Genomic DNA, 24,952 nt, shown 5'->3' on the forward strand with positions numbered 1-24,952 from the left:
TCTGCCTGAAATCCATTCAAAGTTTATCATTCTGTAGTAGTTTCACCTTTAAGTTTGCTTGCCATTTCATCCTTGGGCCAGAATTCTTTCACAGACCCCAGCCCCTTCTTCCAGATCTGCTTCTCCCTCCTCCTGCACACAACCTTCTCCCTCCATCCTCAAGCCTAGCTTTGCTGGAAAATACTTTTCCACTTGATGTGAGGAAATCAAAGAGGAAGCAGTCATTATAAGTACCAGAAAGTGGTGAAGGTGATTAATGGTGGCTCATATCTCTATACATTTTCACCTCTAATACCTGGCTCAGATTGGAGGATGCAAACAGAAAATATTTGGAGAGGAAAACAGAAAGATAAGAAGAGGTCAAACCTTTGCCAACGATTTTGACTTGTTCGTCCCCAGATTATCTGGGAAGCATGGAGGGTGTGTTCGTGCCTTCTTCTCAGAGTTGGCTAAGCAAGAAGACAGGACACTAGAGCAAAGGGAACATCAGCAAAGAACATGGGCTCTGACCTTTATGTGGGATTAAATGAGGCTGTAATTGGTCATTCTGCTAAACAAACTGTAAATTTCCAAACATGTCAGGGTTGACAAATTGCAAAAGCTAAGATACACGATTAAAACCGAATGAAAAAAAGTTGGGTGGTGAAAAAAAAAAGAACATGGAGATAAAAAAAGAAGTGAGTGAGGGAGAACATAGGGTGAGAGGAAAGACTCAAGAACTGGGCAGAGTAAGAATGTTTAAATATCCACAAGATTACAGTGGGTCAGTATGGTGGCCAGATGTTCCAGATGTTCTTAGACAATTCGAATTTTTATGTAAGTTTTTTATTCTTTTCAATAGGTGATTAATCAAGAGTAAGGAAACGTAATTTAATCTGTCATTGCTTTAAAACCCTGCACGCAAATAAAATCACCAAAAACTCCCTCCTCAAACCATGTGTCCCAATGTTTCAGTTTGGAAAATAACAGTGTTTGCTGAATGGAGAGAGAAGAAAGAGCACAGGGTCTGTTTTGCTTCTAAGTCGCTTCCCGTCGGGGGGCAGCTCACTTTTTCCCCATCTATTAAATGACACCTACCTGACAGGGGTGTTATCAGAACTAAAAGGTTTTTAGTGTGTCTAATCCCATAGTTACTGTAGAGAACGATGCAATTAAAGAAAATAAATTATGTCAAGTTATGTCATCTTTTAGTTATTGTTTCAGCACATAACATAATGCGTGGTAAATACAAAATGTTCAATAAATGTTTGTGAAAAGAATGAACCAATTAATTGTTTTTAAGTGAAAGAATAAGAGAGAATAAGAAAGGACTCATTTTATCTTAGTTTAACTAAGGGTTAGACTCTATTTGTGGAATATCAAACCTCATTAAAATTTAATGTGGTCCCAGATCTGATATAAAATTGATTTTCCCATGATGGATATTAAGTAGGATTTATTTCATTTAGTATCTTTCAGCACTGGCTTTTATGGTGAATTTTTCTGATACATAGGATAAAAATATATTAAAGTTGAGTAAGTAGTTGAACAATTCTACCATAACCAGCCCAGAGAAGCTTCTTCCTCAACCAGTGACATTTCACACAATTGAACGGGGCTTTCTGGAGCTACTGTAGAATCACACTACATTACCTGCAACTGATCATTTGCTAAAGAACCCCACAGATTTGCTTTAGTCAGTGGATTAATTAATAAAAGTTATCTATAATACTTCTAGATGAAGGCTTTCCTCAAAATCCTGGTCATGGAAATTCTGGGTTTACACAACTCTGTGGAATCTATTCCTCAATTCATTTGTATAAGAAATTCAAATAATGTTCAAGATACTTTTTATGCCCCAGATGAATGACAACTTTTTCACCTCTAGAGCCTGTATCTTACACTGTAATATTATGGACAGGCAAGAGATAAGGAAGCCACTTTTTAAATTAAAGTCCTTAAAAACTTTTCAGGAAATAAGGAACCTAATTATTAGCAATATTTCTTTATCTTGTCTTTTATTTATTTTTACTGTTTCTTTCCAATAAAGATTAGAAATGGCTCAAATAAAATTACATCATATTAAATTAATTTTTATGTGTAATACATGTATTTTTAAAGTTTCTATCTGTTTGCAGATATTATTCACATACCATTATTTCCTATCAAACATTCCCACGTGTCATCATTATTTAAACACTTATTTCAAAACGCTATACTTATTCCATCACTCTAATGCACCATCATGCTTTAATCCATTTTTGGAATGAGTTTAGGTATACGTAGCTAAAAAATACAAATCATTTTCTTATTTTCTTAGCTATTTCTTTCTTGTGAGTCTTTTATGTGATTTCCGCCGCCCCCCCCCCCCCGATTATTGCTATTATACAGGATTATGCAAAATTATTATTTTTACTTTCAGATTTTGGGGGTATATTTCACCAAAAGAGGAATCACCAGATGAGGGTATACAGACAGTTCTGTACTACTTGCTGGGCTCATCCTCTAAAATAATAAATTTACAATGATATCAACAACCTATCTGTGCATACACAGGATGTTCCTTCATTACCATCAACTAGCTCTGGCTTTCGGGCTCTGGTTAGGTTCAGCTGATGTGAGGCACTGACGGGAGATCACAGAGTGGAAGAGAAAGAAGTCAGGTACCTACTCTGCCTCTGCCTCTACCTGCATCCCCATCTCCATTCTCCTCGTTGAGGCTTCAGCAGTGTCTGTGTCTCTGGGTATAGCTTCTGCTGGAGCCCTTCTGCAATGTCTCCAAGTTCTCTCTGGGCTCTGGTAGCACTGGTGCCACCCTTGCCCCTTCAGGCCTGGGGTGGAAATAGCTTTGCATTGTTACCAATTCCTGGATGCTTCCCTGTCACTCCTGGTTCCTTTAACCCTTCCCACACCTCTTGGAGTGTGCCATCTGTTTGCTGCTAGAACTGTTATCTCTGTAAATTATAATTATTTTTGCCAGTTTAATGATACCTAAAAGTTATTTTATCTGGCATTTCTGACATTGCTAACAAGGCAGGGCATTTTTCACATAATAATTTCATGTCTATATTTTGTCACATAGAGATGATTCAAACCCTCTAAACCACTTTAAAATGAAACATGGATAATGACTCTATATTACGTATCAGTAAACATATTTTACATAATAAACTTTTCAGCAGTCATTTCACATGTATTTTCACATTCTGACTCTTTAGAATATGCCTTTCATTACATTTCATGGTGTAAAATAATTTTTAGCATTCAGGCACTATTTTTTTTTTATTTGGGTCATTTCCATTTGTTTAATATAAAGAAGGAAAAATCCCTTCCACAAAAGAAAAGAATATTCTGTACATTTTTGTTCTAGCTTTTTTTTGGGAGTCCTTCTCCCATCTCCATCCACATCTTGACTCCTACTTAACTTTTTAAGCTATCTGAATTTGCTGCTGTAGGTGACCTGATTTATGCATTCTGATTAGTTTTTTTCCATACTGATATCCAATTGTCCTCCAAACATTGATTTAATAGTAATTTCTTGCCTCACACTCAGGTTACTTGAATTTTATCTTATAGTGTATCACTAATCACTGTTTAAATCTCTCCTCATATCTCTGGTATACTCCATGTATCATTATTTTTTAAGTATTTTAATTCAATTCTATAAGAATGAAATAATTTTCAATTTGTAATGTGTTTTACACTGGAAAAACAAGTCTACCTTCATTGTCCTTTCCAAGAAAAAATAAATCACCTTTTGAAATATCTGCCCTTTTCTGCTTCCAGATGAATTTTACTACGTATCTGTAAAATTTCATGGACTATCACTTAGGGACATAAATTGTTAAATTAAAGCTAACTATTAGACTAGGAGTTAGAACAGTGAACCAAACCAAACAAAGTCCCTATTCTACTGGAACTCTGATTCTAATTCAAGAGAGACACACCATATACAAATTAACAAACGTATAAGTGGTAAAAATAGAGCAAATAAATAGACTTTCAGAAAAATAAAGAGCAAGTAGTGCAGGCAATACAGCAGGAGGAGTAGGTATGGGGAAGGATTACTATTTTATCTAAATTGCTTGGAGAACTTCTCTGTATAAGGTAACATTTTAACAAAGAACCGAAGGAAGTGAGGAAATAGCCATGGAGGTTTCTGGGGGAAGAGCAAGTAAAAATCTGTCTCCACCATTAGAATATAAGTCCCTAGACATCAGGAGCTGCTCTGTCTTGCTCCCCACTGCACATGCAGTACCTTAGCACATAGTAGGTATTTAAAATTATTGCTTGGAAGCCAGGGAGGAGAGAAGATGGCGGAAGAGTAAGACGCGGAGATCACCTTCCTTCCCACAGATACAGTAGAAATACATCTACACGTGGAACTGCTCCTACAGAACACCCACTGAATGCTGGCAGAAAACGTCAGACCTCCCAAAAGGCAAGAAACTCCCCCCGTACTTGGGTAGGGCAAAAGAAAAAAGAAATAACAGAGACAAAAGAATAGGGACGGCACCTGCACCAGTGGGAGGGAGCTGTGAAGGAGGAAAGATTTCCACGCACTAGGAAGCCCCTTCGCGGGCAGAGACTGCGGGTGGCAGAGGGGGGAAGCTTCGGAGCCACGGAGGAGAGTGCAGCCACAGGGGTGCGGAGGGCAAAGCGGAGAGATTCCCGCACTTCCCGCACGGAGGCTCGGTGCTGACCAGCACTCACCAGCCTGAGAGGCTTGTCTGCTCAGCCGCCGGGGCGGGCGGGGCTGGGAGCTGAGGCTCGGGCTTCGGTCGGATCGCAGGGAGAGGACTGGGGTTGGCGGCGAGAACACAGCCTGAAGGGGTTAGTGCACCACAGCTAGCCGGGAGGGAGTCCGGGAAAAAGTCTGCAGCTGCCGAAGAGGCAAGAGACTTTTTCTTCCCTGTTTCCTGGTGCGCGAGGAGAGGGGATTCAGAGCGCCGCCTAAACGAACTTCAGAGACGGGCGCGAGCCGTGGCTAACAGCGCGGATCCCACAGCAACAGGGGCGCAGAGGGAAAAACGGAGAGATTCCCGCACAGAGGCTCGGCGCCGAGCAGCGCTCACCAGACCGAGAGGCTTGTCTGCTCACCCGCCGGGGCGGGCGGGGGCTGGGAGCGGAGGCTCGGGCTTCGGTCGGATCGCAGGGAGAGGACTGGGATTGGCGGCGTGAACACAGCCTGAAGGGGTTAGCGCACCACAGCTGGCTGGGAGGGAGACCGGGAAAAAGTCTGCAGCTGCCAAAGAGGCAAGAGACTTTTTCTTGCCTCTTTGTTTCGCGGCGCGCAAGGAGAGGGGATTCAGAGCGCCGCCTAAACGAACTCCAGAGACTGGCGCGAGCCGCGGCTATCAGCGAGGACCCCAGAGACGGGCGTGAGACGCTGGGGATGCTGCTGCCGCCTCCAAAAAGCCTGTGTGCGAGCACAGGTCACTCTCCACACCGCCCCTCCCGGGAGCCCGCGCAGCCCGCCACTGCCAGCGTCCTGGGATCCAGGGACAACTTCCCCGGGAGAACGCACTGCGCACCTCAGGCTGGTGCAACGTCACGCCGGCCTCTGACGCCGCAGGCTCGCCCCGCCTCCTCTGTACCCCTCCCTCCCCCCGGCCTGGGTGAGCCAGAGCCCCCGAAGCAGCTGCTCCTTTAACCCTGTCCTGTCTGGGCGGGGAACAGACGCCCTCAGGTGACCTACACGCAGAGGCGGGTCCAAATCCAAAGCTGAACCCCAGGAGCTGTGCGAACAGAGACGAGGAGGGGAAATCTCTCCCAGCAGCCTCAGAAGCAGCGGATTAAAACTCCACAAACAACTTGATGTGCCTGCATCTGTTGAATACCTGAATAGACAACGAATCATCCCAAATTCAGGAGGTGGACTTTGGGAGCAGGATATATTAATTTTTCCCCTTTTCCTTTTTTTTTTGTGAGTGTATATGTATATGCTTCTGGGGGAGATTTTGTCTGTATAGCTTTGCTTTATAATAGCTTTATTTTACTTCACTATATTATAGCCTCTTTCTTTCTTTCTTTCTTTCCTTCTTTCTTTCTTTCTTTCTTTCTATTTTTTCTCCCTTTTACTCTGAGCCGTGTGGACGAAAGGCTCTTGGTGCTCCAGCCAGGCATCAGGGCCGTACCTCTGAGGTGGGAGAGCCAACTTCAGGACACTGGTCCACAAGAGACCTCCCAGCTCCACGTAATACCAAACGGCGAAAATCTCTCAGAGATCTCCATCTCAACATCAAGACCCAGCATCACTCAATGACCGGCAAGCTACAGTGTTGAACACCCTATGCCAAACAACTAGCAAGACAGGAACACAGCCCCATCCATTAGCAGAGAGGCTGCCTAAAATCATAATAAGGCCACAGACACCCCAAAATACACCACCAGACGTGGACGTGCCCACCAGAAAGACAAGATCCAGCCTCATCCACCAGAGCTCAGGCACTGGTTCCCTCCACCAGGAAGCCTACACAACCCACTGAACCAACCTTAGCCACTGGGGACAGATACCAAAAACAACGGGAACTACGAACCTGCAACCTGTGATAAGGAGACCCCAAACACAGTAAGATAAGCAAAATGAGATGACAGAAAAACACACAGCAGATGAAGGAGCAAGGTCAAAATACACTAGACTTAACAAATGAAGAGGAAATAGGTAGTCTACCTGAAAAAGAATTCAGAATGATAGTAAGGATGATCCAAAATCTTGGAAATAGAATAGACAAAATGCAAGAAACATTTAACAAGGACGTAGAAGAACTAAAGAGGAACCAAGCAATGATGAAAAACACAATAAATGAAATTAAAAATACTCTAGATGGGATCAATAGCAGAATAACTGAGGCAGAAGAAAGGATAAGTGATCTGGAAGATAAAATGGTGGAAATAACTACTACAGAGCAGGATAAAGAAAAAAGAATGAAAAGAACTGAGGACAGTCTCAGAGACCTCTGGGACAACATTAAACGCACCAACATTCGAATTATAGGGGTCCCAGAAGAAGAAGAGAAAAAGAAAGGGACTGAGAAAATATTTGAAGAGATTATAGTTGAAAACTTCCCTAATATGGGAAAGGAAATAGTTAATCAAGTCCTGGAAGCACAGAGAGTCCCATACAGGATAAACCCAAGGAGAAACACACCAAGACACATATTAATCAAACTGTCAAAAATTAAATATAAGGAAAACATATTAAAGGCAGCAAGGGAAAAAAAACAAATAACACACAAGGGAATCCCCATAAGGTTAACATCTGATCTTTCAGCAGAAACTTTGCAAGCCAGAAGGGAGTGGCAGGATATACTTAAAGTGATGAAGGAGAAGAGCCTACAACCAAGATTACTCTACCCAGCAAAGATCTCATTCATATGTGATGGAGAAATTAAAACCTTTACAGACAAGCAAAAGCTGAGAGAGTTCAGCACCACCAAACCAGCTTTACAACAAATGCTAAAGGAACTTCTCTAGGCAAGAAACACAAGAGAAGGAAAACACCTACAATAACAAACCCAAAACATTTAAGAAAATGGGAATAGGAACATACATATCGATAATTACCTTGAATGTAAATGGATTAAATGCTCCCACCAAAAGACACAGGCTGGCTGAATGGATACAAAAACAAGACCCATATATATGCTGTCTACAAGAGACCCACTTCAGACCTAGAGACACATACAGACTGAAAGTCAGGGGATGGAAAAAGATATTCCATGCAAATGGAAATCAAAAGAAAGCTGGAGTAGCAATTCTCATATCAGACAAAATAGACTTTAAAATAAAGACTATTACAAGAGATAAAGAAGGACACTATATAATGATCAAGGGATCGATCCAAGAGGAAGGTATAACAATTGTAAATATTTATGCACCCAACATAGGAGCACCTCAATACATAAGGCAAATACTAACAGCCATAAAAGGGGAAATCGACAGCAACACAATCATAGTAGGGGACTTTAATACCCCACTTTCACCAATGGACAGATCATCCAAAATGAAAATAAATAAGGAAATACAAGCTTTAAATGATACATTAAACAAGATGGATTTAATTGATATTTATAGGACATTCCACCCAAAAACAACAGAATACACATTTTTCTCAAGTGCTCATGGAACATTCTCCAGGATAGATCATATCTTGGGTCACAAATCAAGCCTCGGTAAATTTAAGAAAATTGAAATAGTATCAAGTATCTTTTCCGACCACAACGCTATGAGACTAGATATCAATTACAGGAAAAGATCTGTAAAAAATACAAACACATGGAGGCTACACAATACACTACTTAATAACGAAGTGATCACTGAAGAAGTCAAAGGGGAAATCAAAAAATACCTAGAAACAAATGACAATGGAGATACGACGACCCAAAACCTATGGGACGCAGCAAAAGCAGTGCTAAGAGGGAAGTTTATAGCAATACAAGCCTACCTCAAGAAACAGGAAACATCTCGAATAAACAACCTAACCTTGCACCTAAAGCAATTAGAGAAAGAAGAACAAAAAAACCCCAAAGCTAGCAGAAGGAAAGAAATTATAAAGGTCAGGTCAGAAATAAATGAAAAAGAAATGAAGGAAACAATAGCAAAAATCAATGAAACTAAAAGCTGGTTCTTTGAGAAGATAAACAAAGTTGATAAACCATTAGCCAGACTCATCAAGAGAAAAAGGGAGAAGACTCAAATCAATAGAATTAGAAATGAAAAAGGAGAAGTAACCACTGACACTGCAGAAATACAAAAGATCATGAGAGATTACTACAAGCAACTCTATGCCAATAAAATGGACAACCTGGAAGAAATGAACAGATTCTTAGAAATGCACAAACTGCCGAGACTGAACCAGGAAGAAATAGAAAATATGAACAGACCAATCACAAGCACTGAAATTGAAACTGTGATTAAAAACCTTCCAACAAACAAAAGCCCAGGACCAGATGGATTCACAGGTGAATTCTATCAAACATTTAGAGAAGAGCTAACACCTATCCTTCTCAAACTCTTCCAAAATATTGCAGAGGGAGGAACACTCCCAAACTCATTCTACGAGGCCACCATCACCCTGATACCAAAACCAGACAAAGATGTCACAAAGAAAGAAAACTACAGGCCAATATCACTGATGAACATAGATGCAAAAATCCTCAACAAAATACTAGCAAACAGAATCCAACAGCACATTAAAAGGATCATACACCATGATCAAGTGGGGTTTATCCCAGGAATGCAAGGATTCTTCAATATACACAAATCAATCAATGTGATACACCATATTAACAAATTGAAGGAGAAAAACCATATGATCATCTCAATAGATGCAGAGAAAGCTTTCGACAAAATTCAACACCCATTTATGATAAAAGCCCTGCAGAAAGTAGGCATAGAGGGAACTTTCCTCAACATAATAAAGGCCATATATGACAAACCCACAGCCAACATTGTCCTCAATGGTGAAAAACTGAAACCATTCCCACTAAGATCAGGAACAAGACAAGGTTGCCCACTCTCACCACTATTATTCAACATAGTTTTGGAAGTGTTAGCCACAGCAATCAGAGAAGACAAAGAAATAAAAGGAATCCAAATCGGAAAAGAAGAAGTAAAGCTGTCACTATTTGCAGATGACATGATACTATACATAGAGAATCCTAAAGATGCTACCAGAAAACTCTAGAGCTAATCAATGAATTTGGTAAAGTAGCAGGATACAAAATTAATGCACAGAAATCTCTTGCATTTCTATACACTAATGACGAAAAATCTGAAAGTGAAATTAAGAAAACACTCCCGTTTACCATTGCAACAAAAAGAATAAAATATCTAGGAATAAACCTACCTAAGGAGACAAAAGACCTGTATGCAGAAAATTATAAGACACTGATGAAAGAAATTAAAGATGATACAAATAGATGGAAAGATACACCATGTTCCTGGATTGGAAGAATCAACATTGTGAAAATGACTCTACTACCCAAAGCAATCTACAGATTCAATGCAATCCCTATCAAACTACCACTGGCATTTTTCACAGAACTAGAACAAAAAATTTCACAATTTGTATGGAAACACAAAAGACCCCGAATAGCCAAAGCAATCTTGAGAACGAAAAATGGAGCTGGGGGAATCAGGCTCCCTGACTTCAGACTATACTACAAAGCTTCAGTAATCAAGACAGTTTGGTACTGGCACAAAAACAGAAATATAGATCAATGGAACAGGATAGAAAGCCCAGAGATAAACCCACACACATATGGTCACCTTATCTTTGATAAAGGAGGCAAGCATATACAGTGGAGAAAAGACAGCCTCTTCAATAAGTGTTGCTGGGAAAATTGGACAGCTACATGTAAAAGTATGAAATTAGAACACTCCCTGACACCATGCACAAAAATAAACTCAAAATGGATTAAAGACCTAAGTGTAAGGGCAGACACTATCAAACTCTTAGAGGAAAACATAGGCAGAACACTCTATGACATACATCACAGCAAGATTCTTTTTGACCCAGCTCCCAGAGAAATGGAAATAAGAACACAAATAAACAAATGGGACCTAATGAAACTTAAAAGCTTTTGCACAGCAAAGGAAACCATAAACAAGACCAAAAGACAACCATCAGAATGGGAGAAAATATTTGCAAATGAAGCAAGTGACAAAGGATTAATCTCCAAGATTTACAAGCAGCTCATGCAGCTCAATAACAAAAAAACGAACAACCCAATCCAAAAATGGGCAGAAGACCTAAATAGACATTTCTCCAAAGAAGATATACAGATGGCCTACAGACACATGAAAGAATGCTCAACATCATTAATCATTAGAGAAATGCAAATCAAAACTACAATGAGATATCATCTCACACCAGTCAGAATGGCCATCATCAAAAAATCCAGAAACAATAAATGCTGGAGAGGGTGTGGAGGAAAGGGAACACTCTTGCACTGTTGGTGGGAATGTAAATTGATACAGCCACTATGGAGAACAGTATGGAGGTTCCTTAAAAACTACAAATAGAACTACCATACGACCCAGCAATCCCACTACTGGGCATATACCCTGAGAAAACCATAGGTCAAAAAGTGTCATGTACCACAATGTTCATTGCAGCTCTATTTACAATAGCCAGGACATGGAAGCAACCTAAATGTCCATCGACAGATGAATGGATAAAGAAGATGTGGCACATATATACAATGGAATATTACTCAGCCATAAAAAGAAATGAAATGGAGGTATTTGTAATGAGGTGGATGGAGTTAGAGTCTGTCATACAGAGTGAAGTAAGTCAGAAAGAGAAAAACAAATACAGTATGCTAACACATATATACGGAATCTAAGGAAAAAAAAAAAAAGGCCATGAAGAACCTAGTGGCAAGACGGGAATAAAGACACAGACCTACTAGAGAATGGACTTGAGGATATGGGGAGGGGGTGGGGTGAGATGTGACAGGGTAAGAGAGTGTCATGGACATATATCCACTACCAAATGTAAAATAGATAACTAGTGGGAAGCAGCCGCATAGCACAGGAAGATCAGCTCGGTGCTTTGTGACCACCTAGAGGGGTGGGATGGGGAGGGTGGGAGGGAGGGAGATGCAAGAGGGAAGAGAAATGGGAACCTATTGCATATGTATAACTGATTCACTTTGTTATAAAGCAGAAGCTAACACACCATTGTAAGGCAATTATACTTCAATAAAGATGTTAAAAAAAAAAAAATCAGGAAATTGATATTGGTAAAAAAAAAAAAAAATACCAATAAGCCAATCTAAATGGAATCTGAGGTGTCTAGGAAGCAAAAGTTAAATTCTAGGTAGCAAAAGTTAAATTGGCTAACTCCACAAGTTGAGACTCGTAAGTTGAAGTCAGAGCTGTATTTACCACTTCAGAACAAAAATTTTCTCAATAATTAATACTCAAAACAGAAACCCAAGTAAAATACATAAATAAAAAAAAAAATAAATAAATAAATAAATAAATAAAATAAAATAAAATAATTGCTTGAACAAATAAACATTAAGCGTAATTTCTAGATATAATTATTTCTGAGATTTCTCCCCTTGTATATATGATGTCCCTTCTCTCTTCTGCTCTAAAAGTGACTGTTACTCTTCCAAAGATGACAGATTGGGTTAAATAAGTTATCATATATACATTGGAGCAGCCCTGTCCAAGAGGACTTTCGGCAATGATGGAAATCTTCTATATCTGGGATGTCCAAGATAGTAACCACTAGACATGTGCTTATTGAGCACTTGAAATGGTTTTTTAAATTTTATTTTATCTAATTAAAATTTAAATTTAAATGTGGCCAGTTGCTACCCTACCGGATAGGGCAGCTCTCGCCAGTAATATAGTTTTGATCATACCGACCACGGAATACAAATCTTAAAAATCATTTTTTTATTCCTCATAGGCAGTAAAAATGTTCTTATAAATATCTGAGGTGATACCTCATATTTATTTTAATTTGCATTCCTTTATTTATGAGGCCAAAACTTTCCCAAACATTCGCTTTTAATATCTCCTTTTTATGTGAGTCATCTGTGCCTACACTTTCTTAGAATTTTAAATTCATTTTTTTAAAAGGTAATATATATTGATGTTAAGAAAAATATTAACTGTAGGAATCCTGTAAAAAATAGAAAAATACAAAATGGAAAACAAAAATTATCCATAATCTTAAAATCCAAACAAAACCATGGTTAACATCTTGGAATCTTTTCTTCTAATCTTTTTGCTCCTATATATTTTACATAATGGAAATAATTCTGGATAACCGGTTTTTGATTCCCCTTTTAATACTCATCACTCAATCATTAGCACTTCTCATATCATTAAAAATCTTCAAAACATAATCAGTGATACTATAACTTCAATCTTATAGATATATCATAATCTGTTGAACCATTTCTCTATTATTAAATATGTAAACTATTTCCTACTGTATTTTATTATAAAAGTATGTTGAACTTCCTTGCCCATAAATCCTTGATATCATTTCTAATTATTTCCTAAGGACAGATTCTTGGAAGGTAAATTACTTGACACATTAAAAAGGTATGAAGGCTTTTTTTAATGTACTACCAAAATGCTTTTCAAAAAGACAGCATAAATTTACTCTCATCAGCAAGGTATGTGAACCAACATTTAATATTATCGTTTTACTTTTATCTTTTTACTCTTAAACTTTGACAGAAATTAGATCTTATTTTCCTTTGTATTTTCTTAAAATTACTAACAGTTGACTATTTTCTCAGGGATTTACTTGTATGTCCTCCTCTATAAATCATGAATGCTTGCATTTGGCTCATTTTATCATTAGATTGTTATAGTGCTTTTCTTATCTATCTATCTATCTATTTATATGTTCTTTGTATAAAGGTTATTAGCCTTTTTTTTAATGTAGAGTAACTGTTTCTATTTTGATGTTCTTTTATTTTTATGATGTTTTTATACACTTAAGTTTTAAATTTTCAAACAGTGAAACATTTTTTCCTTAGCTAATTTCATCTATTGCTCTTATGCTTAAAAGTAACTCTCTCATCCAAAGACAGACAAATATCCACCTACACTTCCAACCATTTTTATCATTTCACATTTATCTCTAAAATCTATTGCAATTTACACTAATGTATGATGTGAGGAGATGAACTGAGTTCATTTCACCCCAAATAGCCAGGGTCTTCAAATGTTATTTTGATTTAGTTCAAATCAACAATTTTTATTGAATGCCCATATTCCATGCCAAGGACATTCTGTGTACCTGGGATCTATCAGTGAACAACAAAATATATAAAAATCGCAACCCTAATGGAGTTTATTATTATTAATTTAATAATCCAGGGGTAGGCAAACTATCATGGGTCAAATCTAGCCATATCTATTTATTTATATATTGTCGGTGACTCCTTTCCCTTTAGTAATTGTTATAAGAGCTGTGATAGTAGCCTGAAAAACTATCACGATCTTCACAGAAAATGTCTGCTGATCACTGGGTATAACCCATCACTTCCCTACTAATAGGTGATAATTTCTTTATTATATATTAATATTTTACATAAGTAAAAATCTTTTTCTGGCTATTTATTCCATTCCATTGACATGCCCACTTAATTCTATGCTAAAACCACACAATTTGTTTTCAAATTCACTGTTTAAATATTTTTAACTTCAGATGATATTTATTTATTTATTCCACAAATACTGGGAATTCCCCGGTTGGGACTCAGCGCTTTCACTGCCATGGCCCGGGTTCAGTCCCTGGTCGGGAAACTGGGATCCCGCGGGCCACATGGTGCAGCCTAAATAAATACATAAATAATAACACAAATACTGAGTATCCACTATGTGTGAGATGCTGTTCTAGGTCAGCTATGCAGCAGTGAACCAAACAGACAAAATCTCTGCCCTTCTTTTGTTTCAGTAGAAACAAACACAAATACATATAAAAACATCAGATGGGGATAAAATGAAGCAAATGAAAGAGGGACGGAAGGAAGACATTGTTACTTTACATCAGGTAGTCAGCCAAGGCCGCTCTGAAGACTTTAGGCAAGGACCTGAAAGAAGTCACGAGGATGGAGGGTACCTGGGGGATGAGTGCATCCCAGGCAGGTGCAAAGATGCTGAGATAAGAGTGTGTTTGCCATATCTGAGGAGCAGCAAGAGGCCACCAGATGAAGCAGAGAGCTAGGTAGGGGGAGAACAAGAGGACACTGGGAAGTGAGGGCAGGGATGGGGGTGTTTGTTGGACAGGGGAGAGCCCAATCATGTAGTGGTTTTACTCTGTGAGGAATCTGAGCAGAGGAGTGACCTGAACCAGAGTTCTTCCTATTTTTTAATCATTATAGCTGCTGTATAGAGAATAAGATGATGAAGGGAGGGGGCAAGAGTAGAAGCAGGGAAAACAGGTTATGAGGCTACTGAAGTTATCCGGATGAGAGTTAATGGTACCTTGTTGCAGGGTGGCAGTGATCAAAGTATTCAGAGGTAGTCAGATTTTGAATATTTTAAGGTTAAAGCTTGCAGAATTTGCTAAAGGATTAAATTGAAGAGCAAGAAAATAAGATTTACAGATGACACCAAGATTTTTTTGCCTGAATGCCTAGACTGAATGATGGAATTGCCGTTTACTGAGATACAAATGACTTGAGAAGGAATTAATTTTAGTGGGCCATGAAAGTGAATGAAGAGTTTGATCTTCGATAGCCAACTGGAGATGTCACGTGGGCAGTGAGATATGTGAGACTATCAGGGGAAGGACCCAAGCTTCAACCAGCCTGGGATTAAAGTTAGGAGAGTGGACGAGATCAGCAAGCAAGTGACTGTAGACAGAGAAGGGAGCAAGTCTAAGGTTTAAGCCTGGCACATTTCAATATTTTGAAGCTGGGAAGATTTGGAGGAAGCAGCAAAGGAGATTGAGAGGGAGTGGCCAGTGAGGTGGGAGCAAACAGAGAGCAGGGCTATATCCTGGGGGCCAAGTGAGGACAGGTTTCAAGAAGGAACCGATCGGGGCTTCCCTGGTGGCGCAGTGGTTGAGAATCTGCCTGCCAATGCAGGGGACACAGGTTCGAGCCCTGGTTTGGGAAGATCCCACATGCTGCGAAGCAACTAAGCCCGTGTGCCACAACTACTGAGCCTGCACATCTGGAGCGTGTGCTCCGCAACAAGAGAGGCCGCGATAGTGAGAGGCCCACGCACCGTGATGAAGAGTGGCCCCCGCTTGCCGCAACTAGAGAAAGCCCTCGCACAGAAACAAAGACCCAACACAGCCAAAAATAAATAAATAAATAAATAAATAAAAAGTTAAATTCTTAAAAAAAATAAAAAGAAGGAACCGATCAACTATGATAAATGCTGAAGTTGACTTGAAGAGCAGGACAGGGGCCAACCAATCACCAATCGAGAAGAGCCAAACAAGTGCTCATTCCACCTGGGCACCATCAGTATAATTCAGCATGAAAACTGAGGAGAAAAACAGAATTACAACTGAGGGAAAGGTGCTACACACAAAATAATATTTACAGAATATTTACACTCTTCACTTGCCTGCAATGCTAGCTAATAAGGGCATATTCAAAGAAGGCTTTAGAATGAGACTTTTCAATGGCTCGTTCAACTTCAGAAAGTGAAGAAAATAATGGAATCTACTCATCAAGGAAAGAAAACCTATACAATCCTATCAAAGTAGAGAACCTAGAAAGTGTGTTTCAAAGTACATATAAATTTATCTTTACTCCCATCTCCTACCTATTTGGTAAGCTAAACAAAGGGAGAGAATGCTCAAGTGATCTATTTGGAAATGAAATACTCTGATTTGTCTTGTTTAGCAATGACTGATGGGGCAATGACATGACACTGTGTTAGGTGTGTCTCTAAGTTATCCCCCGGTCTAATTTCATCTGCCAGTATATCACTTAGGGTATTGCTGGCCATTACGGAATCTTGAAATTGATAGCAAAATTGAGAACATCTTCAAAAAAAAAGGGAGTCTGAGGCTAACACTGACCACAGCCCACCCCCGTCCGAATGCTTTCTAATAATGACTCAAATCCCCTGACTTAGCAACAACAATCAGTTACGAAGGTAAAGAAAAGCATTTCTGCCCTACAAACACCAATTTCAGCTGCACTGGCACAGAGATCAAAGTGGGCTGTCGTTAAATGCTCTAAAGGACAGTAGAACAACTATTCATGTATCTAACAGCTTTGCTGCCTATCTAAATCTGGTATATTTACAGAACATGGATGCAGTCTCTGTCAGAAAATCAGAATAGAGTAAGTACGTGAAACAATCTAGCGCAAATAAACAAATAAAATAAATAAAATTAATAAAAATTAAAAATAAACAAATTTAGTTTATTAAAAACAGTCTTTCAGAAAGCTTTTCTTATATGGGTCTTAACAAGATAAAAGACAAGGGGGTACAAACAGGAAAATGAAAGATGCTAATTAAGGGGACTCTTTAGAGAGCTTTACCAAGAGCAAACAAAAAGAACTTGGTGGTGCTGACTCCTGAGAAACATGAGGAGAAAGGTGGAAGGTGGTATGAGGGCCACTACATATTAATAGTTCATTTGCCTTCTAAATAGGATTGCTTTCCAAATTTTTACTAAAATAATCATCTGCCTTGTGCTGGCTGGACCCTGCCTGAAGCACTGGTTTCCATCCCAAATGCCATAAGTTTAAAACACTGACAAATTAGAGAGAACTCAAAAGTGTACTGAAAACAAGGAGCCCAGAAGCCTTAACAGAAGAGGAACCACTGAAAGTCATGGAGAAAATAATGGGAGACATGATGGCTGTCGTGACACATTTGAGAAGCTATCGTGGAAAGGACCCTGCATTAGGCTGCCACAGACCTCCCAGCTCTGTTACTAGCCAGGCGAGTCACTCCATGCTAGCAAATTCATCTCTCTGGAACTCGGGAGCAAAATTATGAGGTCAGCCTAGATGATCTTAAGTTCCTTTAAGTTGAATAATTTTATCATTTCAAACTAGATCACCAGCGAGGAGAATAGTAAACACCCCCATTCTTCCTGAACGGAATCATTCGATGCTGCTATAGAAGGAAAGAATAAGTAAAAATTATAATAGATAAAAATCTGGGGCCCTGAACCAAGATGGCGGAGTAGAAGGACGTGCTCTCACTCCCTCTTGCGAGAACACCAGAATCACAACTAGCTGCTGGACAATCATCGACAGGAAGACACTGGAATTCACCAAAAAAGATACCCCACATCCAAAGACAAAGGAGAAGCCACAATGAGACGGTAGGAGGGGCGCAATCACAGTAAAATCAAATCCCATAACTGCTGGGTGGGTGACTCACAGACTGGAGAACACTTATACCACAGAAGTCCACCCACTGGAGTGAAGGTTCTGAGCCCCACATCAGGCTTCCCAACCTGGGGGTCCGGCAACATGAGGAGGAATTCCTAGAGGATCAGACTTTGAGGGCTAGTGGGATTTGAGTGCAGGACTTCGACAGGACTGGGGGAAACAGAGACTCCACTCTTGGAGGGCACACACAAAGTAGTGTGCGCATCAGGACCCAGGGGATGGAGCAGTGGCCCCAGGGGAGACTGAACCAGACCTACCTGCTAGTGTTGGAGGGTCTCCTGCAGAGGCAGGGGGTGGCTGTGGCTCACCGTGGGGACAAGGACACTGGCAGCAGAAGTTCTGGGAAGTACTCCTTGGCATGAGCCCTCCCAGAGTCTGCCATTAGCCCCACCAAAGAGACCATGTAGGCTCCAGTGTTGGGTTGCCTCAGGCCAAACAACCAACAGGGAGGGAACCCAGCCCCACCCATCAGCAGTCAAGCAGGATAAAGTTTTACTGAGCTCTGCCCACCAGAGTAACAGTCAGCTCAACCCACCACCAGTCCCTCCCATCAGGAAACTTGCACAAGCCTCTTAGATAGCCTCATCCACCAGAGGGCAGACGGCAGAAGCAATAAGAACTACAATCCTGCAGCCAGTGGAACAAAAACCACATTCACAGAAAGATAGACAAGATGAAAAGGCAGAGGGCTATGTACCAGATGAAGGAACAAGATAAAACCCCAGAAAAACAACTAAATGAAGTGGAGATAGGCAACCTTCCAGAAAAAGAATTCAGAATAATGATACTGAAGATGATCCAGGACCTTGGAAAAAGAATGGAGGCAAATATCGAGAAGATGCAAGAAATGTTTAACAAAGACCCAGAAGAATTAAAGAACAAACAAACAGAGATCAACAATACAATAACTGAAATGAAAACTACACTAGAAGGAATCAATAGCAGAATAACTGAGGCAGAAGAACAGACAAGTGACCTGGAAGACAGAATGGTGGAATTCACTGCTGTGGAACAGACTAAAGAAAAAAGAATGAAAAGAAATGAAGACAGCCTAAGAGACCTCTGGGACAACATTAAACGCAACAACATTCGCATTATAGGGGTCCCAGAAGGAGAAGAGAGAGAGAAAGGACCAGAGAAAATATTTGAAGAGATTAGAGTCAAAAACTTCCCTAACATGGGAAACTAAATAGCCACCAAGTCCAGGAAGCGCAGTGAGTCCCATACAGGATAAACCCAAGGAGAAGCACGCCGAGACACATAGTAATCAAATTGGCAAAAATTAAAGACAAAGAAAAATTATTGAAAGCAGCAAGGGAAAAACGACAAATAACATACAAGGGAACTCCCATAAGGTTAACAGCTGATTTCTCAGCAGAAACTCTACAGGCCAGAAGGGAGTGACATGATATACTTAAAGTGATGAAAGGGAAGAACCTACAACCAAGATTACTCTACCCGGCAAGGATCTCATTTAGATTTGATGGAGAAATCAAAAGCTTTAGAGACAAGCAAAAGCTAAGAGAATTCAGCCCCACCAAACCAGCTCTACAACAAATGCTACAGGAACTTCTCTATGTGGGAAACACAAGAGAAGAAAGGACCTACAAAAACAAACCCAAAACAATTAAGAAAATGGTCATAGGAACATACATATTGATAATTACCTTAAACAAGAATGGATTAAAGGCTCCAACCAAAAGACACAGGCTCGCTGAATGGATACAAAAACAAGACCCATATATATGCTGTCTACAACAGACCCACTTCTGACCTAGGGACACATACAGACTGAAAGTGAGGGGATGGAAAAAGCTATTCCATGCAAATGGAAATCAAAAGAAAGCTGGAGTAGCAATACTCACATCAGATAAAATAGACTTTAAAATAAAGAATGTTACAAGAGACAAGGAAGAACACTACATAATGATCAAGGGATCAATCCATGAAGAAGATATAACAATTATAAATACATATGCACCCAACATAGGAGCACCTCAATACATAAGGCAACTGCTAACAGCTGTAAAAGAGGAAATCGACAGTAACACAATAGTAGTGGCGGACTTTAACACCTCACTTACACCAATGGACAGATCATCCAAAATGAAAATTAATAAGGAAACACAAGCTTTAAAGGACACAATAGACCAGATAGATGTAACTGATATTTATAGGACATTCCATCCAAAAACAGCAGACTACACTTTCTTCTCAAGTGTGCAAGGAACATTCTCCAGGATAGATCACATCTTGGGTCACAAATCAAGCTTCAGTAAATTTAAGAAAATGGAAATCATATCAAGCATCTTTTCTGACCACAACACTATGAGATTAGAAATCAATTACAAGGAAAAAAATGTAAAAAACACAAACACGTGGAGGCTAAACAATACGTTACTAAATAACCAAGAGATCACTGAAGAAATCAAAAACTACCTAGAGACAAATGACAATGAAAACACGACGATCCAAAACCTATGGGATGCAGCAAAAGCAGTTCTAAGAGAGAAGTTTATAGCTATACAAGTCTACCTCAAGAAACAAGAAAAATCTCAAATAAACAATCTAACCTTACACCTAAAGGAACTAGAAAAAGAAGAACAAACAAAAACCAAAGTTAGCAGAAGGAAAGAAATCATAAAGATCAGAGCAGAAATAAATGAAATAGAAACAAAGAAAACAATAGCAAAGATCAATAAAACTAAAAGCTGGTTCTTTGAGAAGATAAACAAAGTTGATAAACCATTAGCCAGACTCATCAAGAAAAAGAGGGAGAGGACTCAAATCAATAAAGTTAGAAATGAAAAAGGAGAAGTTACAACAGACACTGCAGAAATACAAAGCATCCTAAGAGACTACTACAAGCAACTCTATGCCAATAAAATGGACAACCTGGAAGAAATGGACAAGTTCTTAGAAAGGTATAGCCTTCCAAGACTGAACCACAAAGAAATAGAAAATATGAACAGAGCAATCACAAGTAATGAAATTGAAACTGTGATTAAAAATCTTCCAACAAACAAAAGTCCAGGACCAGATGCCTTCACAGGTGAATTCTATCAAACATTTAGAGAAGAGCTAACACCCATCCTTCTCAAACTCTTTCAAAAAGTTGCGGAGGAAGGAGCACTCCCAAGCTCATTCTATGAGGCCACCATCACCCTGATACCAAAACCAGACAAAGATACTACAAAAAAAGAAAACTACAGACCAATATCACTCATGAATACATATGCAAAAATCCTCAACAAAATACTAGCAAACAGAATCCAACAACACATTAAAAAGATCATACACCATGATCAAGTGGGATTTATCCCACTTGATGCAAGGGATGCAAGGATTCTTCAATATACACAAATCAATCAGTGCGATACAAGAGATTAACAAACTGAAGAATAAAAACCATATGGTCATCTCAATAGATGCAGAAAAAGTTTTGACAAAATTCAACACCCAGTTCTGATAAAAACTCTCCAGAAAGTGGGTACAGAGGGAAGCTACCTCAACATAATAAAGGCCATATATGACAAACCCACAGCAAACATCATTCTCAATGGTGAAAAACTGAAAGCATTTCCTCTAAGGTCAGGAACGAGACAAGGATGTCCACTCTCACCAGTATTATTCAACATAGTTTTGGAAGTCCTAGCCACGGTAATCAGAGAAGAAAAAGAAATAAAAGTAATACAAATTGGAAAAGAAGAAGTAAAACTGTCACTGTTTGCAGATGACATGATACTATACATAGAGAATCCTAAAGATGCCACCAGAAAACTACTAGAGCTAATCAATGAATTTGGTCAAGTTGCAGGATACAAATTTAATGCACAGAAATCTCTTGCATTCCTATACACTAATGATGAAAAATCTGAAAGAGAAATTAAGGAAACACTCCCATTTACCATTGCAACAAAAAGAATAAAATACCTAGGAATAAACCTACCTAGGGAGACAAAAGAACTTTATGCAGAAAACTATAAAACACTGATGAAAGAAATTAAAGATGATACAAACAGATGGAGAGATATACCATGTTCTTGGATTGGAAGAATCAATATTGTGAAAATGACTATACTACCCAAAGCAATCTACAGATTCAATGCAATCCCTATCAAATTACCAATGGCATTTTTTACAGAACTAGAACAAAAAATCTTAAAATTTGTATGGAGACACAAAAGACCCCGAAATAGCCAAAGCAGTCTTGAGGTAAAAAAACGGAGCTGGAGGAATCGGATGCTCTGACTTCAGACTATACTACAAAGCTACAGTAATCAAGACAATATGGTACTGGCACAAAAACAGAAACATAGATCAATGGAACAAGATAGAAAGCCCAGAGGTAAACCCACGCACCTAAGGTCAACTAATCTATGACAAAGGAGGCAAGGATATACAGTGGAGAAAAGACAGTCTCTTCAATAAGTGGTGCTGGGAAAACTGGACAGCTACATGTAAAAGAATGAAACTAGAACGCTCCCTAACACCATACACAAAAATAAACTCAAAATTGATTTGAGACTTAAATGTAAGACTGGACACTATAAAACTCTTAGAGGAAAACATAGGAAGAACACTCTTTGCCATAAATCACAGCAAGATCTTTTTTGATCCAACTCCTAGAGTAATGGAAATAAAAATAAACAAATTGGACCTAATGAAACTTAAAAGCTTTTGCACAGCAAAGGAAACCATAAACAAAACCAAAAGACAACCCTCAGAATGGGAGAAAATATTTGCAAACAAATCAACAGACAAAGGATTAATCTCCAAAATATATAAACAGCTCATGCAGCTCAATATTAAAAAAACAAAACAACCCAATCCAAAAATAGGCAGAAGACCTAAATAGACATTTCTCCAAAGAAGACATACAGATGGCCAAGAAGCACATGAAAAGATGTTCAACATCACTAATTATTAGAGAACTGAAAATCAAAACTACCATGAGGTATCACCTCACACCAGTTAGAATGGGCATCATCAGAAAATCTACAAACAACAAATGCTGGAGAGGGTGTTGAGAAAAGGGAACCCTCTTGCACTGTTGGTGGGAATGTAAATTGTTACAGCCACTATGGAGAACAGTATGGAGGTTCCTTAAAAAAGTATAAATAGAATTACCATATGATCCAGCAATCCTACTAGTGGGCATATACTCTGAGAAAACCATAATTCAAAAAGACACATGCACCCCAATGTTCATTGCAGCACTATTTACAATAGCCAGGTCATGGAAGCAACCTAAATGCCCATCGACGGATGAATGGACAAAGAAGATGTGGTACATATATACAATGGAATATTACTCAGCCATAAAAAGGAATGAAATTGGGTCATTTTTTGAGACATGGATGGATCAAGAGACTGTCATACAGAGTGAAATAAGTCAGAAAGAGCAAAACAAATATCGTATATTAACACATATATGTGGAACCTAGAAAAATGGTACAGATGAGCCGGTTTGCAGGGCAGAAATTGCGACACAGATGTAGAGAACAAACGTATGGACACCAAGCGGGGAAAGCGGGGGTGGGGGTGGTGGTGGGATGAACTGGGCGATTGGGATTGACGTCAGTGTATACACTGATGTGTATAAAATGGATAACTAATAAGAACCTGCTGTATAAAAAAAAAAAAAATCTGGCTCAATTTTGGCTTCTAACAAAGTTGCGCAGTAATGAAATCAGTTGTCTCACAAAAAAGTAGTGAGATCATTGTAAATGGAAATATACAGGCAGGTGCTAAAAACTGTGAACTGCAGGACCGCCAGTCTCTTTCAACCCTAAGATCCTACGATTCTTTAGGTCCAATGTACCAAATACCTTTCCTCCAGATTGCCTTCACCATGTCTCACTGATGTAAATCAGTTGTTCCAGGATTTCATAACTTTGTTGTAATATCTGAATTTAGTCCATCTCTACATCAAGTCACTATTGTGTGTGTCCAGCTTCACGAACATGGTTTCTGGCTCTTGCCTGTGTAAGACGGTCCTCCTTTAAGTTATCCTCAACATTATTATCGGGTCTTGGGGAAGCTACTTGAAATTGCTTCAAAGGCTACATATAACCTTGTAATAATACCAGTGATGTTAACCATGATAGGGATAAAATGGATGATGGCACCAACTCTCCTACTAAGTGGCGAGCACGTGCTAAGAGCTATATACATATTATCTCATTCAATCCTCCCAGTAATGCCATAAGGAATGTGTTATTATTGCATGTATTTGACAAATAAGGAAACTCAGGGTCAGAGGGGTAAGCACCTTGCCCAGGATAACTGAGCTAGTAAGAGGCAGAATCTAAACTTGAACTCTGGCCTGGCTGATGACTCTAAAATGCCTATCGCTAACTACCTTGCTCTACGGCAGTGATTCTCGAAGTGTGGTCGCTGGACCAGCAGCTTCAGCATCACCTGAAAACTTGTTAAAAATGCCAAGTCTCACATCTACTGAATCAGAAACTATGGGCGTGGGGCCCAGTGACACGTGTTCTAGCAAATCCTCCAGATAATTCTGCTGCGCACTGAAGTTTGAGAGCTACTGTTCTACTGAACTGAAAATTCGCCTCAAAGGCCACATTCTACTTATTTAACCATATTTTTTTTGTATTTGAATTTGAAAGTGTGTGGTGACTCCTGAATCTGTCTTCACGGGGGGAAAGACAAATCCCAAATATGGAAAAGTCAGGTTTCCTGTCCCTTCCCTGAAGTAGGAAGGGTGAGTCCTTGTCATTCTCGGTGAGGGGATAAGAGAGTTGCTGCTTTAAAATATAAATCAGAGGGAAACAAGAAGGAAAGAAAAAAAATGCTTCTGCAGTATATAGTCAAGCTGCTGTGGTTAGACATAATGATTGAATAGACCAAGAAAACTTGAAATTCCCTTAAAGCCTTTATATACTAATAACACTATGTCTACTTAAATATTGAATAGCTAAAATAAAAATCCTCCCTACATGCATACTTTAAAAAAAAAAAAGAATATACACCCTTTAGCCTTATGAATAAACACATCAATGGAAAGACTGTTTCCAAGGTAGCATAATCCATGGCAGTTATCATCAAGCCTTCTTTGGTTTAAAAATAAAAATCCTTTCAGCTTGGCAGAT

The 24,952-nt window shown here is 39.2% G+C and overlaps 1 protein-coding gene across 3 annotated transcripts in view; it reads right to left on the minus strand.

Annotated features, from left to right (window-relative positions):
* ITPR2 (inositol 1,4,5-trisphosphate receptor type 2) overlaps positions 1-24,952 on the minus strand; it is a 524,960-nt gene that overhangs the window by 246,850 nt on the left and 253,158 nt on the right. The window lies entirely within an intron of this gene.

Source organism: Balaenoptera musculus, chromosome 10, assembly GCF_009873245.2.
Source record: "Balaenoptera musculus isolate JJ_BM4_2016_0621 chromosome 10, mBalMus1.pri.v3, whole genome shotgun sequence".
Lineage (NCBI taxonomy): Eukaryota > Metazoa > Chordata > Mammalia > Artiodactyla > Balaenopteridae > Balaenoptera > Balaenoptera musculus.